We start from the raw sequence: 15,538 nt of genomic DNA, 5'->3' as shown, positions 1-15,538 counted from the left end.
AATGATCAAACTAGCCAGTTAGAATAGAATGGTATTTTACTCTTTTTTACAAGGAAAAGAAATAGCATTTGTCTCTTGATATTAGTTATAATTTAGGGAAACTTAATTATATTATTTTTATAGGGTATTTATTCATAATTTTTTAGTCTTTTTCTATAATTTATAAAGTCTTTTTATGTAATTTTTTTATTAACTAACTGTCAAAGTTACATTTATTAATAATAATGTTGACCATGCTATCATTTTTAAAAATTGAAAGGAATATCAAAAAATAAATTTAAATTCTTAAATATTCTTCAACATATAGTTTAAGGGTAAATTTTTTAATAAAAATCAAAATTATAGAAAACAAATAGAATATTCAGTAATTTGTTCACAAAACAATGTTAATTGTCTCGTCCACTCGTCATGTTATGCTAATTTTAAACTTGTCAGCCCAATTGACCCAGATTTTTATATTATCTTGATTTCCATACCATGCTGACTTTAAGCTTGATTTGTATCCTCATGTTAACCTATTTGAACAAGTGAGGTGGAGAGTTTCGCACGAGCCTTGTGAACCACTAACAATGCAAAAATGAAGTTATTTTATCATCTTAAGAAAATTACAATACTCTTCACAAACCGCACCAAGTTCAGTGAAATTATATTTATGCTTAGGTGATTAATTTCTGTTGAAATTAAATCTTTTCAATTTGTCAATTTGTAGCTAAATTTGAACCCATGGCTTGCAAGCAATCATGATGATTATGTGATAGAAAAATTAATTAAGTTTGACAATATTTGAATCTAACCTAATCAGATAATCATATAAAAAAAAAAACCCGATGATAATGAATAGTTGTTTGGGATGTTGCTAATTATTTTTATATATAATTAGATTATATTTTTTTGTTGATATATGAATATTCCGCTCCAGTTTTGATTTATGAATATTTATTATGATAAAAATTAATTAAGTTCGGCAATGTTCAAATTTAACCTAATCATATAAAAAATAAAAAAATAAACAATGATAATCATTAGGAGAAGGATGGAGAGAACGAATGGTGTTTGGGATGTTGCTCAATATTTATTTTTGATATATAATTAAATTGTGATTTGTTTTGGTTGATATATGAATATCCCGCTCCTATTTTGATTTATGAATATTTATTATGATTGTTTAGTTGATATTGATTGTTACAAAACAAGTTAAATATGGCCTGGCAAATAATTAATGTTCTTATAAAATTCTTTCGATTTTTTCATGGAAAAATATTTTTTAAAAGAAGAATATCAATAAAGGTGCTCTACAGAAATTTTTTTTTTTGGGCTTGAAAAGAAGAAGTAAACCCAACTTGACTATAAATTTTGGTCAAAAACAAAAGCGAAGCGGTGAATAAATGAAAATTATAAAAAGCAAGTAAATGATTTAATCCTTTAAATTTGTCTCTATTATTAATTGAATCTCTGAAGTTTAATTTTATTAATTTATTTTTTTAAATTTGTCTCATTTATTGATTTGATTCTTATTATTTAAAAAAAGGCGGGTACTATTAAAATTTGCCAACATGAACAAAGAAATATTAATGCTAGCATTGCAAATTAGGAAAAAGAAGTTTGATTTTTTATATAGGAAATGTTTATATTTTGGAACAAGATTTGTTGGGGGAAAATATTATATTTTGGAATTGAGTGAGTATATTAATAAAAACTAGATTTAAAAAAAATTAAATTGATAACTGATACAAACTTAAGGGGAAAAAATTTCATTATCCCTATATACATGTACACACCACACCACATATGTATATGTAAGAATAAAGTTTTTTCTCATTTAAGATGCAGAATTTTCCAATCAAGAGTGAAATAGAATGAGGTAGTCATACGATGTTTTTCTTTACTCCTAATAAAGTATTAAATTGATATGAATTAATGAGGGGATGCTTTGTGCAATCCCTTTTCCTCTTCATCAGAACCAAAAACAGCCTCTGAGGATTTCAGAATACAAAGAGGATGAGAAGATCGAGAATGGTGTTGGTCCTTCTTCTACTTCTCATGCACCAGCAAGAGCTGCTAAAAAGATGACAACACAAAGTGAGCCTCCGTTAGAACAACATCCTCACAAAGTCGAAGCAATTGCTAGTAATTAGCTCAAACATTTTACTACTCATGCTATTTTACATTAACAGGAGTTAGTTAAAATTGGGTAAAATTCAAAAATTTGTAATGCTCTTTTAAAACCATCCTTTGATTGGTATAGTTTACTAGGGAGGGAAAAAGAGAGGATGAAAATGCTGCCATTATTTAAGCTAAAAGTGAGAGACACTAGGACTATGACTTTATCTTATTTTAACCTTCTGTCATATTCTCACAAACCTTGTTAGCTGCTTACAATGCCAAAACTAAATTATTTTATCATCCTAAGAAATTAAATTACATCTATTGAACTTATATATATATATATATAATCTTCTGAATCCATAAATGTAATGTTGCTTTAACATTATTTGTCAATGTTGTAGCTAAATTTGAGGCCAAAGAAGAACAATTGAGAGCTGAGAATGAAGCACGAGAGGAAGCACTGAGAGTCCAGCTAGTTCAAAACCAGGAGTTCATTAAGCAAATGATTGTTTTATAATGTGCTTATTTATATTTTTTTTGGGTCCTATGTAATTTTGTGAGTAAATAGTAACATTTTTCTATTATGATCAATTTGTAATTTAGAAGATCTAAATTAAATTTTTTATAGGGTACTTATTTATATTTTTGGGTTCTATGTATTTTTTTTTACTCATTATCTGTAATTTTTTTAAATCAACTAAATGTTAAATTCGAAATAAGAATTAAAAGTCTTAGTGAGTTGGTCTAAGTTTGCAGCTCGCATTCCTTGATTGTAACTTTCAAGGAGATTCGCTGATTTATAATAATAATAAAAAAGATGTCAAATATATCATTACTTGAAATTTGTTTACAAATTAACAAATCTTATTTGTAAATTTAAAAGTTGCAAATAATAGTATGAGAGTAGCAGGTCATATAACCAATTAATTTACTCTTTGATTATTTCCCGCCATTCCCTGAAAAAAGTCATATAAAGCAAATTTTGCCCCAGTGGGCATGATTTGTTTTGTATGGTTGGATTTTTTGATCTCATTATTTTTCTGAGTTGTTAATCTACAGATTACAATAGACATAAATGTACATTCAACTCAAGTTACGGTAGAAGAACACAGTCTATCTTCCTAGTTTTGGGGGTATTTTGTTATTCATGATCTCACCATTAAATATATAACCTATGATACTATTTATTACTGACAGTAAAAAACTTATTTCTCAACACATAATGGAATTTACTTTATTAAAGATTATATTACATACATCATTGAAACTTTGAATTATATTTTCAAATTTGTTTACTTTTAAAATTTGAGAATGTTCTCTATCATTTAAAATTTTTTTATTGACAATTTTTTTTGCTAGTCAATTTGTCACTCGTATATTTATGTGGTTTTTTTTTGTTACAATATTTATATGATTTTTCATAAGTATTCTTCCATTAGAGGCAGTCCTATTGTGGCACAATTGAGCATTGAATATGGGCATATCTCCCAACTGAGATTCAAATCTTATTTATCACATTGTGTGATACTAACCTCTTCCATTAAATCCAACTTCATTAATATTTATATGGTTTTCTTGCAACTCTCCTTATTTCCCTCTTTTAAGATTTTTTGGTCGCTAAATGCCTCGAAAAATACTGCAGTCCGGACTCCCAAAAAAAAAAAGGCCATTTGTTTGTGTGTGTAATATACAAAACTTCCCTTAATTTAAGCCATATGTAAAAATAACCGTTCCCTTCCATATTGTGTAGGTAGTTATTTAGCCTGTTAATTACATATATTTTAAAGTTTTAAAGAATTGCACAATTTAAGGTTTTTATATTATAACGTTAAGATAATAAAATCTTGGTCTCTCAAGTTTGTTTGAGTTATTGGCTTTTAAAATTTAAATTATCAATCAATTTACCAAAAAAAAATTTATCAGTTAAATCCTTAATGTTTCATACCTATAGATAATTAATCTTTATGATCTAAAAGGGGAAATCACATAATAATGACTAATTGTGTATGATTATAAAATTTAGGGGCTTAATTAATAAATATTAAGTTTTAGGAACCAGATCAATGATTGAAATAAATTTGAGGGACAAAAAGAAATATTTATCCCATTGTAATTTTCAAAGAGAAGAAATATGAGAACCTTGTAAATCCAAACATTAATTTTAACTTTCAAATTCTCATATGTCATTATATTTGTTAAATGTATTTCTTCAGTCTTCTTACTAATAACGGATTGAGTGTCTAGATTTTTTTTGATTTTTTGAAGTTATAAATTTTAAAATTAAGATAAAAGTCACAATTGTGAATGTAAGATAAAATATTTCAATTAAAAATAACTATCTTTATTTAAGTAGCAAGTATAGGCATCCTTTTCACTTCAATGTTAATAGATTTTCTCTTGCAAACATAGCTTGTCATAAAAAAGTTGTGACTGAAAGAAATTTTTTATGTACTTTTTTTATTTTTCTTTTTTGAGTTGAATGTAAAAATTCCGCCATTTATTATTTGAAGGAAGATATTCTTTTATGAATGCATTTGTACGCACTGCAAAATGAAGTTGAAGTTGTTTTTTTAAAAGGAATCTCTATCTTTAATTCCTTCAAATTTTTAATAGGGAATCCAAAATTTTATAGTCATGGCACTGCCTTCAATCAGTGTAGGCTTATTTGATTCTACTATATTATTTTGTGCTTCATCTTCCATAATCATGCTGTAAGCTTGGTTGACCGTTGGTAGTGGAGTCATTAAGAGGATCTATGATTAGGCCTGGCTATAGGAATCACTAAGTCCCATGAGAAATTGCAGCAAACATTGTTGTTGCATTACTTCAGCGTACACCTTCGAGGTCTCACACTTAACATGTAGGAATCACAACTAAAGCTAATTGTTCCTGCCAGAGCTCCTGAAGCTTCATAAAATAATTAGAAATAGAGAGAGAGAGAGAGAGAGAGAGAGAGAGAGAGAGGCTTGGGTGAGGGAATTAATTTCTTGATGAATTGAAAAAAAATCTGCAAACCCATAACCTTGTCGAATCGTTCCTTCAAGTCAATCCAAACAATATGTGCATTTTGTGAAAAATCAATCCCACTTGCAATCTCTTTGGAGATAGAACTTAGTAGCCAAGACAAGACAATACAACGGCATTACAATGCTCCCACTAGTCATGTAGGGAAGGATCTTGCAATTCTTTCAAGCACAATCCATCGACGATCCTCAATTTGTGTTTCCCAAGCAGAGCAATTCGCACCCCGTGGCTCTAGACAGGATAGTTCTCTAATCTGATGAGCACGTGTGGAACCAATGCCATCTCTTGAGTGTTTGAGGGATGCAGATAAAGAGGATGGGTAAAATCGATCATCGCTGCCACTAAGCCATCTTTCGTGTTATTGCTCTTCTTTTCATTCCACATTCTTCAAGGGTTTCTAGTTCACAAGAGATAAAGAAAGTTTGAGAGCACAAGTGGTTTTTAGTTCACGAGTGCTCCACAAGAGACTAATTTGAAGAAATGCTACGTCTTGATCTTTATTTTTTTAGTTGCCTACTTGGTTCACGAGAGCTTCACCCTGACTATATTTGAATCTGACTTAGATTGCACACTTGGCTTTGGTAGGTGAGTCTCCCAATGAGAATTTTTTACATACATAAGGCTTTAACTTAAGACCTTGCTTAAGTGAAACTGAGTTGCTTATCACTCGAGTCAAATCTCGTTGGTTTGAATAGTTGGGCTTATGTCTTCATTAGTTTCTTGAAGTCATGGCCCACTTCTTGAGACCACCAGAATATGAAAGACTAACCCAATAATCAAGAATTAGCACAGGTCCTTAGCTCTAAATACCATGTTGACAATAGTGTATTTACAGATTACACTATAAAATCATGAATGCAATATTTTGAGTGAATAATATTACTTGCATTAACCCAAACAACTACAGAGTACTAGTATATATACAAGCAATATGGAGGCTAAAGAAGATAAAAATATCCCCATTGATTAACAACTATAGAAACGAACAAATAATATAAAAACATTACATATCCTCAACAAAGATAAAATTATTATTACGTAAAAATCTAATATAACATGAAAGCGAAACAGACATCAAGATTCCATTTTGCAAAACAAAATTAAGAGCATGAGGAACCTATAATGAATCAAATAAGAGAACTTGAAAGAGAAATACCTTATGATAGACAGGGCTTTTCCAATCATAACGAATGCAAAGGACTTGGCCTTTGGGTGTGGGCACATGACTTGCAGAGATTGTGGAGCCAGGTTAACCAACTGTCCCATTTGTGGAGAGCGGATCACTTCTTGTCTCAAGGTTTTCATCGGGTGATTGTATGCATGGCCGAAACTAGGATTGAAAGTAAGGGGGGCCAAATTTAAATGTAGGTTGTTTGTAATTTATCTTTTTAATTTTTTTAATATTTAAGAATAAAAATTATTAAAATATTACAATAAAACTAACATATAAAGCATCAATTATAAATCTAATAAGAAAGCTAATATATATGACATAAATATTAAATTTTACTTTTTTACTAATAAAATTTAACATTCATCATGTATCATAATACTCCTTCCATTTAAAAATATCAATTAGTTTCAATCGAATTACATTCCCCAATAAATTAGTTAATTGTCCTTAAATTGATGCTATCTTTTTATGTTTGCCTTTGAGCAGTGTATTTATTAAGGATATTTAAAAAAAAAATCATTAATTACACATTGTAAAACTAAAATTACCTTGTATTTTTAAATATCTAATCTTTTTAACAAATATCTTATATTTTTAAATAGAGGAAGTATTATACAAATAAGAAAGTATAATTATGTATGTAAGTGAGAGGAGTGGAGGGTAATTTTTTCCTTTTTTTTTCTGTAAGAAAAAGTGGGAAGGCCACCCAACTCATACACAATACACAAATACATAATATATATGAAGGGGCGGTGGGGTTCCCCCGGGGGGGGGGGGGGGAGGCCCCCTCCACAATACACCTAGGTCCGTCCCTGATCGTACGTGCAACGAAAAGGGTTTTTTTTTTTTTTTTAACAGAGAACTAGAACTTGATATTCTTACCTCCAAAGTTTGATTGATTGTCGAATTTATTAAATTAAACTGAAAATCTTATTACGTATCTTAAGGTGAACAGCTCAAGGGTTATGTTTATGCACATTAACTAAAGTCATAGAGCGTTGCTTCCTGATGGTTGAAGAATGGACCTGGATTTGCACGAGACTGCTGTAATGATGGTGACATGGATTTGTGGAAGATTTTATTTGTTTCATGTTGAATGTTTTGAAGTTGTTCATAACAATCGTGTAAATATAGTACTCTTTCTTCTTTGATGCCAACATGCTTTGAAAAATTTGGTCACTCTTGTGGGAGGATAATTGCTTGGGAGAATAACATTCAAATCCCATGGAAATGCTCTAATGCCAATAAATTCTCACTAAACAGTAAATATTATTAGGATTGTTATTATTAATTATTATTATTATGATTTATTACATTATGATCATATCAATTATATTTGATGTGATATGAATCTAACGTTCTAGATATCATTATAATAGGATATCATCTGAATAATAAAATATCCTGATTGTGGTCCGAAGATAATTAGCTGACTACATTTAAATTATTATTATGTCTCAGCCATAGATAAATGACTTTGATGATGAGTTATAAATATAGATTAATGGATTGATCTGCGTACGATTAATTGAGATAACTGATCAGTACGTTCTCCATGGGTTCCCTGACTAGTAGATTCAGTGTAATATTTTAAAGGAAGTCAAAAAAACATGAATCCATGCACGAAATTTATTCAGAGAAACTTTGGAAATATGGTACAGAAACCACACTTTCTTTGTTTACTCTCAATTTGATGTCTTACAAGTGAAATGAGAAGGCTATTTATACTGAGCCTTAGAGAACAACTATTTAAATGCTGAAGAAGGAGTTTCAGTTATTACATACGCTATTACATGTGTTTATTAGCTTGGGAAGGTTACAAAGAGAGTTATGGAGCATTCAAGGTTATCAATGAAGACGTTACAGGCTTCAAGGAGTTACATTTAGGCTTCTGTTTCAAAATACGCATATTTGGTTTCCACACATGAGCTGACAGAGTAAAACCTTGTAAAATCCAAGTACCATGATCCAAGATAAACCTTGAGCCTTCCTCATGTCGAAAATACAGGACAAAATAAGAATGATGATGCTGAACCACTCGAACAACACCATGTAATTGCCAGTAAAGATTGATTAGAGACTGAAGTTTAGAAGCATGTAAAATCGCGATCTAGAACCTTTAAAAAATGACAGCGATTTTGACCAAAAAAAAAAAAAAACTTGTTGAGATTCTGCACAATTGGATAACGACATCTTATTAAAAACCCAATAGACAACAACACAAAACCAGAAAAATACCTGAGTAACAAAGATCTACCACCAACAAAAAGACAGAAAAGATGAAGGAAAAAATCAGACCAGAGTTGCGAGAATGAAGCAGCAAGGTGCGCCGCCTTAAGAGAGAAAATCCTCATTCACCCATGTAGTCTTTTATTTAAGTGAAATTGTCATTTATATGTAACGCATATTTGTTACAATTTCCATTTCTATTACCTCCCTCTCGAATCAGTCCTTGCCAGTGTGCGTGTAGTTATAATTTATCAATAACTCATTGGTTTAGTCTAATAAACAGCACGCATACCATCAAGGGCTATGGTTGATAATCACGAGGCCTTTCAATTCGAGTTCACACAAATATAAAAATTACATAAAACAGTTTTCATGATGATAATCGATATTGGTAAGTATCAAAACCGGCGTACAAAAAAGACAGTGACATTTTTGAAATTAAATTGAGCTTCATTTAAATTATCTACATCCGCTTAATCATTAACCAACATAGATAATCACACAAACTACGTTGTTTAGCTTAAAACAAGCGGATTGTTATGTAAATAAGGCAAAAAGATAGAGCTGCCCTTACATAAATTCATGGACTCATGTCAATAAGCGGATTTTCTGTTGTAAATAATTGAATTCCCCCCCCCCCTTTTATTTATGGACTTTCTGTTATCAATTTTCTTCAATTAATTTGTAGATTTACTTCTCAAATACTGGATTAAACTTACATAAATTTTTATGAATAAACAGACTTCTTGTTGTAAATAATCGACTTTTCTTGTTATTTTAATAACTTCAGTTGTTAATTTTCTTTGATAAACTTATATAGTTTTTCTAGTACAAGTAGAAACTTATATGAATTTTTGTGAATAAACATATTTCTTCTGCTAAATTGATGTTCACTTCCTTAAAGAGTTTCCTTACCTTAATCTTATTCAAATTATTTCTTACATTATTTATTTTAAATATTTAATCTGCTCTCATAATAATATGATACCATTACAAATACAATTCAAACATGTATTTAGACCAAAGAATAATTTTGTTAGGAAGCTCATTATTGAATTTAATACTGAATATTGAAATACATCAAAGTAGAATGAAATCCTCGACGGTATAAATATGATGTGAAAATTTGTCAGCATACACACTGAGCATTTTAAGAAAAGAATTGCAGACTTTTTCTTCACCTCCCATGCGTAGACTTGTCAACATTAAAAGTTGTCTAAATTAAATTGTGAAAAACACGTCATCCCATTTGTTGAATTCCATTATCATTTCTGAGAAAGCTCCTCCTCAATTTTTGTATTATATGGATGGATACGATACAATGCAGTGTATGACAAACTATATTCAATTGAGTACTTTTTTTTTTTTTTTGGTTTACTTTTCCATCTTGATATTGCCACCTAATGTATCTGCATTTTTTTGAACTCAGTTATTCGTTGCCTTGAACTTCTTGAAAACCTCTTAACGGCAATCTCTTGCCTGTGCGCTAACTTTCCCAGCATTTCAACATATGCGAGAAGAATGAGATATTCTTTCGTAGCATGATTACTTCAAATGGTGCTATCTTGACGCCAGGTGAGTTTAGTATCTTACATGCAGGTCCAAAGCCTCCTCCAATTTTGTTCTCTGATGAGAAGTTATCAGTTGCAATAGCTAATGTTGAAAAGTCAAGTAATGGCAGAGAAATGAGAACAAAGAATAGAGTGAAATTGAATAAGAAGAACAATGGAAAAATATAAACAGTGGAATAAAATATTTGAATAAAAACAATAGACTAGATCTTTGTATTTGTTGCTCAGGTCTTGGGAATTTTTTTTATAATATCAGCATATGCATTAAAACATAAAATTTAGATGCCTTAATATAATATAGTATGAAGTAATTACAGGAAAAAAAATGAAAGTCATATATGTGAAACTTACAAAATTATAAATATTATCCTTGTATCACTCTTTTTCTTTATTCAAACAAAACATAATTTAAAAAATTTTAATTAGTCTTAAAAAATAAAAGTCTTGATTAATGAGTCATCATATTAAAACATGCTCTAAGAGTGTAAGTCCAAATAAAAATGATATAAAAATACCTGTAAGTAATGAAAAAAAACATAATTTTTTTTTCAAATTTTTTACATGCTTTAATTTTTTCTAAGAAGATAAAAGTTAAATATAACAAAAAAATTATTGTAAAGAAAGTGAGAAATTAAAAAATGATTAAATTTTAAAAAGGCAATTGTTGGTTCCATGGTACTTTTAATTTTATTGTTTCATGAACAGTAAAATTTATTATATTTACTAGAATCACTTATTTGTCATAAGTAGATTCGAAGATGAATAGTTTTAACTAATTATTTAATATAAAAAAATTAATTTATAAATTCTTATAGTCAGCGGTAAAGCCATATACAAGTAAGGGTGGGCATATTACACATGACATGCCCCCTCACTTGGAGAAATTATATATAATGGGTACAAAATTTTGCATTTTGTACCTATCTTTTAAATATTTTGTATATTAAATCCATTTTATTCTTTCTCTAGACTTGAATTTAAAATTTTCAACTTTTTAACTCAAAATCTAATAATACAATAAATCTATATAATTAATTTTTTATTATTAAATTATTTTTTAAAATAAAATTACTCTGCTACTTATTTTTTTAATTTTAAATTAAGTTTCTATAATTTATTTTGACTTAAATTGAAAAAAAAAAAACTAGTATCCCGTCCCGTATGATGCACTGGTAAGATATCATCTAATTAAATTAATTTACATGTATTTTCATCAAATGTGATTAGATAAATTTTGAGAACCTCTAATGATAAATAGATGCCCATTGTAACTATTAAAAAAAATTTTGCATCCTTTGACGCCAAAGGAATTGCATGAGGAATACAGTAAAATTATAGCTATGTTTCAACTTCATAAAAAACTATATAAAATAAATGAATCCTACAATTTGATATAAAACCCTACTTAAGAAATTTAAATTTACAATAATACCCCATCATCCTTTCTAGGATTATGTAACTCCCCTTTCTACTCTACAATCTTACATAGTATAAGAATTGCTTGAGACATCATATATTCATATATAAATTCAATAAATATGATCAGCAAAACAAATGTAAAAGGAAGTCTCTTCATCCTTTTAATTCAAGAGCATGCAGAAGTGTCTGTCATCAAACTAAGTCCAACAGACACACAATTTTAAATTTTAAATAGGAAAAGAAATGGGAACAATTATTCCCCAAAATGAAAAAAATGATGAAATAGTTTGGAACACATACCTCCCATACAGGCAATAAATGTGCACTAGTAATGTACAAAAATGCTGCTCACAAAGACTCAACAAAAATTTGCAGGAACAGTTATTTTAATATATAAATCAGGATCGTTCCATGAAACCTCATGATAATAGGTTTCAAATGACCCCACAAAATAAAAAGAAAGGAAGTCTAATATAGTGATCCCACAGAAATAGAGACGCAAAAGGCTAGCCTAATTAATGGTGTGTCAATAAATGCAACCTCAACCAGATGGAAACACATTCATTCAGTGCAAGACTCTGTCTACGTGCATGCAAGTGCGAGTGTGTGTATGAGAGGGAAACTGATGCTTAAGGGGCATAACAACTTGAATATATAAATCCAGGTAATAATACTCGGTGCTAGTGTGCATTGCGACTGAGCCTTGGAAACATAGGAAAAGATCTTTGTTGTCTGTCCCAAATTGATGAAACAACAGAACCCATATCCACTAATCACTAAAAATGTAATAGGACTAAGCACTGCATGTAGTATTTCAAGATTGGAACAATTATTTAGCTCTCGTGTTTGCTTTTCAGCATTCAATTTCTTAATGTTGGCAAGAAATGCACTAAATTGCTTATAAAAATATGACTCTAGTAAAAGATGCATGAAAACTATTCAAAAATATTAGGAAAAAAATTATTTTACAAAAGAAGGAAAGAGCATGTCATCTAGCTTGGCAGAAAAACTCCTTTCCATCAATTCTTGGAATATGGCCTAAACATATTTTTAGTATAAATCATGATAGTTGGACAAAATTAACCATTAAGCACTTTATTAATGAAATTGATAAAAGAGTCAACATAAACAAAAAAGGAAAGAGAAAAAACAGTTTCCTTTTCCAAATTGATGAGGGTAGAGATTATCTTTGAATGTCATTTTAAACTCTATGAGGAAAGAAATGAACCAGGTTCTCTACCTACCAGACCTATTCAATTATTTATTACTCACAGGCCATTTTTTAAGATATAACCACAGCAATTCATGAAGTTTCTTGTCTTTGTTGCCTAACCAGTCAACTGATGTCAACTCCCTTTTGCTTTTATACAACTGAGAACCTCAATTATCAAATAGTAAATCCAATGGGTACTTCCAGAAGGGTGACAAAATCCATTACACAGACCATAAAGTTTAGTGCTCTCTATGTATGCAATAACAGATGTTTGCTTCCATTTAGTAGCATCTCTTCACTTGTTGACAGAAATAGCATTAAAAAGGTATCTAATTTTTTTTTTTTTACCAAGCTCTGATTTTCATGATAATCTACCACAAAAGATAGTGTGCTTTTGATGTTTCAAGCTGCTATGAGATCATTTAAGTTAGAACAACTGCAGTCCTATATGAACTATCAAATCATTAATTATAAACACTTTAATATCAAACAACATAAGGAATTCAACAAAACATCGATAACATTATTTTCATCTTTAGTAGATTTTCTTGGGGTACTCCCTTGCTTAATTTGGCCTTCCTGGATGATTAAAAAAAACATATTATTGAAATTTCATCCACAATTTATTTGTGCTGGGGACTTGTATGTAGAAATTAGTTAGGGCTAGATGAAAACGAATGTGATGCTAAAGTACCTGTTAATACTTTCAGTTGTTTCAGCTATTAGAATGAATACGATTATTTTGTAAATACATTCATATAGACAAACTCGTGAGATTTGACAAATTTTTTTTTTTAAGAAAAGGGAACAACATGAGAAATTAATAATGAAAAGAACACGGTCGAACTCTTTGGATGGAAACAGCACTAACAGGGGTCCCTATTTTTTTATTCTTACAGTGAGAGGACTTTTGACCTACTTTATAAAAAAATTCAGAAAGGGAAGAGAGAATCCAAAAAGTAATGAAAGGAAAAGAAAGCACATTAAGTCGAAATCAGCAACACATGACACTCGCTAAAAAAAGCTATCTATGCATATTACTGACATGAAGTAGCAAATCTTATAAAGTTTTTGAATTTTGGCTCTTTTTGCCTTTAGCACGGAGGACTCAGAGAGATCGGAAAGGTAAAATTTTGAAGCAAATAAGATTTGTAGTTAAAATGACTCATTACCGCCCTACCACTCAGCTATTTTTAAGCGATAACATCATACAAACTGATACTTTAATTAAAAATATATCCCCGAAACAAACTAATATAAATAATTGTTTCCTATCAGTTGCAATCAGAATATCAAATATAAGGTGTATAATTGCATAAATGCAACCAAGCATATAACTTCAAATTTAACCAAACTTCATAGGAGCGCAGAGCAAGTTGAACATAACTTTGAATCAAGTATCTGACCATACTTACCGAATGTGAAGGAAGACCAGCTGAGAAGTGGCCGGGACATGCCATGGATGGAATCTTCAATTCCAAAGCTCTGTATAATCAATCAACTTCCTACACCTATAGAACTTGATCATTCAAATTGATATACCACGACCTCCATCATCATCATCAGATTCTAGTATTTTCAAGTACTTGATTCATTGAAAAGGAATGATCAACTATTATCATTTATGAAAACTTAAAAGTTTCTGGTTCAGTGGGATTTAACAATGGCGCGAAGTCCGAACCTTGTACAAGGCTTTAGGGAAGCATCACTCTCCAATGCCATATCCTGCATGGATACTAAGGAGAAAATCTTCAACACCGTGCCTCACTAAACACTAAAGAGATACATGCCATATGGTCTTTCACTATTCTGTTTTATGAGTGAAGTCTCATCCCTTAACATGATCATTCTAACACTTTCCATGCATTACACACACTTGTGAAAAATTACGATCTTTTTTATATAAGGATTAAAAAATCTTTACCATTTCAAAAGTAGTTTCTAATGTATAAGGAAAATCATCTTTCGCAACATGTCAAGCTTTTGAAATACATGTAAACAAATATATTTATCTACTCACAAACAATTAAGCAATATAATCAATTAATGCAAATTATTCCATTACCTCAACCCTTTGTCACAAAAAAGTTATCGTGGTATGTTCCCATTCACACAATAACACACGATCAACCCTTAATATATGCAATTAAGTCACAATTGTCAATTATTACTCTGGATAAACCCTGAATTCACTAGGTTTTAAGTACCCATGACACTCAAATTTCTTATCTAATAACATCAATCATTTCAAAACACTCTAACCATCCTATTAAATATCCCAACATACCAAAATCACCATCCAATTATTCACATTATCCAAAAACTCTCAAATTATACCTAGGGTTCATCCAAACCCTCAACAAAAATTTTAAATCACCATAAAACTCATAAACTTAAGGTTAGAGGCTTGATTTAACTTTTTAAGACCTTAAATAAGCCAACGGGTTCATCCATTACTCAACCACAACCAAAAACAAGTCCCTAAATGCCCTAAAATCAAAATTTTTGCATTAAAGGGAAGGAGGGGGAAATGAAACTTACGCAATAAAGATTCAAGCTCTAAATGCATCCAAGATGCCCTTGAGATTGTGCCTTAACTACCCTTAGGTCTCCTCCGTCTCTCTCTAGATTTCCCTTTTTTTCTCCCTTTAGTTCCAGTCTGTTTTCGTGAACTGATAAATGTTAATTTTTGCCTGTGCACCACGGTGCATTGACATGTCTGTTGAGACGCATGGCATAAAGAGTGTCTACCATGGTATATGGCATATAGAGCCCCACCACAATTTAAACTTTCCTCTATGC

The sequence above is a fragment of the Prosopis cineraria genome, unplaced genomic scaffold, assembly GCF_029017545.1.
Source record: "Prosopis cineraria cultivar Desert tree isolate PC_DT_omini unplaced genomic scaffold, ASM2901754v1 PC13, whole genome shotgun sequence".
NCBI classification, from domain to species: Eukaryota; Viridiplantae; Streptophyta; class Magnoliopsida; order Fabales; family Fabaceae; genus Prosopis; species Prosopis cineraria.
Note: the sequence above shows the minus strand (reverse complement) of the source record.